We start from the raw sequence: 2,395 nt of genomic DNA on the forward strand, positions 1-2,395 counted from the left end.
TCGAACCACCATCCTTTCGGTTAACAGCCGAACGCGCTAACCATTGCGCCAAGGAATCCCAAAAATTAAATGGTTGTCACGTATTGTGGAAAAGTTTTGACTTTTAACGCTACATCTGAGACCCCACAACACCTCTTCCGGGTGGGCTCGAACCACCAACCTTTCGATTAAGAGCTGGACGCGCTAATTACTGCGCCACGGAAGCCCAAAAATTAAATGTTCGTCAGGTATTGTGGAAAAACTCTGACATTTTACGTAACATCTGAGACGTCACAACACCGCTCCCGGATGGGCTCGAACCACCAACCCTTCGGTTAACAGCCGAACGCGCTAGCCATTGCGCCACGGACGCCCAAAAATTAAATGGTTGTCAGGTATTGTTGAAAAGTTACGACTTTTCACGCTACATCTGAGACCCCACAAATCCTCTCTCGTTTGGGCTCGAACCACCAACCTTTCGGTTAACAGCTGAACGCACTAACCATTGCGCCACGGAAGCCCAAAAATTAAATGGTCGTCAGGTATTGTAGAAAAACTTTGACTTTTTACGCTACATCTGAGACCCCACAACACCTCTTCCGGGCGGGCTCGAACCACCAACCCTTCGATTAACAGCTGAACGCGCTAACCATTGCGCCACGGAAGCCCAAAAGTTAAATGTTCGTCAGGTGTTGTGGAAAAACTGTGACATTTTACGTTACATCTGAGACGTCACAACACCGCTCCCGGGAGGTCTCGAACCACCAACCTTTCGGTTAACAGCTGAACGCGCTGACCATTCGCCACGGACGCCCAAAAATTAAATGGTCGTCAGGTATTGTGGAAAAACTTTGGCTATTTACGTTACATTTGAGATCCAAAAACACCGCTCCCGGGTGGGCTCGAACCACCAACCTATTGGTTAACAGCCGAACGCGCTAACCATTGAGCCACGGAAGATCAGAAATTAAATGGTTGTCACGTATTGTGGAAAAGTTTTGACTTTTAACGCTACATCTGAGACCCCACAACACCTCTTCCGGGTGGGCTCAAACCACCAACCTTTCGATTAAGAGCTGGACGCGCTAATTACTGCGCCACGGAAGCCCAAAAATTAAATGTTCGTCAGGTATTGTGGAAAAACTCTCACATTTTACGTTACATCTGAGACGTCACAACACCGCTCCCTGGAGGGCTCGAACCACCAACCTTTCGGTTAACAGCTGAACGCGCTGACCATTGCGCCACTGAAGCCCAAAAATTAAATTTTCGTCAGGTATTGAGGTAAAACTATGACTTTTTACTTCACATCCGAGACCTCACAACACCGCTCCCGGATGGGATCGAACCACCAACCTTTCGATTGACAGCCGAACGCGCTAACCATTGAGCCACGGAAGCTCAGAAATTAAATGGTTGTCACGTATTGTGGAAACGTTTTGACTTTTTACGCTACATCTGAGACCCCACAACACCTCTTCCGGGTGGGTTCGAACCACCATTCTTTCGATTAACAGCTGAACGCGCTAACCATTGCGCCACGGAAGCCCAAAAATTAAATGTTCGTCAGGTATTTTGGAAAAACTCTGACATTTTACGTTGCATCTGAGACATCACAACACCGCTCCCGGATGGGCTAGAACCTCCAACCTATAGGTTAACAGCCGAACGCGCTAACCATTGAGCCACGGAAGCTCAGAATATAAATGGTTGTCAGGTATTGATGAAAAGTTACGACTTTTCAAGCTACATCTGAGACCCCACAAAACCTCTCTCGTTTGGGCTCGAACCACCAACCTTTCGGTTAACAGCTGAACGCGCTGACCATTGCGCCACTGAAGCCCAAAAATTAAATGTTCGTCAGGTATTGTGGAAAAACTCTGACATTTTACGTAACATCTGAGACGTCACAACACCGCTCCCGGATGGGCTCGAACCACCAACCTTTCGGTTAACAGCTGAACGCGCTAACCATTGCGCCACGGAAGCCCAAAAATTAAATGGTCGTCAGGTATTGTGGAAAAACTTTGGCTATTTACGTTACATTTGAGATCCAAAAACACCGCTCCCGGGTGGGCTCGAACCACCAAGCTATTGGTTAACAGCCAAACGCGCTAACCATTGAGCCACGAAAGACCAGAAAATAAATGGTTATCACGTATTATGGAAAAAGTTTGACTTTTCACGCTACATCTGAGACCTCACAACACCTCTCCCGGGTGGGCTCGAACCACCAACCTTTCGATTAACAGCTGAACGCGCTAACCATTGCGCCACGGAAGCCCAAAAAATAAATGCTCGTTAGGTATTGAGGTAAAACTTTGACTTTTTACTTCACATCCGAGACCTCACAACACCGCTCCCGGATGGGCTCGAACCACCAACCTTTCGATTAACAGCCGAACGCGCTAACCAT

At 47.6% G+C, this 2,395-nt stretch overlaps 1 non-coding gene across 1 annotated transcript; it reads right to left on the reverse strand.

The window, feature by feature from the left end:
- Positions 1–1,307: 1,307 nt before the first annotated feature.
- On the reverse strand, positions 1,308–1,380 carry TRNAD-GUC (transfer RNA aspartic acid (anticodon GUC)). The gene has a single exon. It is a non-coding gene; the product is annotated as a tRNA-Asp (tRNA).
- Positions 1,381–2,395: the final 1,015 nt, after the last annotated feature.

This window comes from Phalangium opilio, unplaced genomic scaffold (genome assembly GCF_054372755.1).
Source record: "Phalangium opilio isolate 3A_F unplaced genomic scaffold, DU_Popi_V2 ptg000087l_1, whole genome shotgun sequence".
NCBI classification, from domain to species: Eukaryota; Metazoa; Arthropoda; class Arachnida; order Opiliones; family Phalangiidae; genus Phalangium; species Phalangium opilio.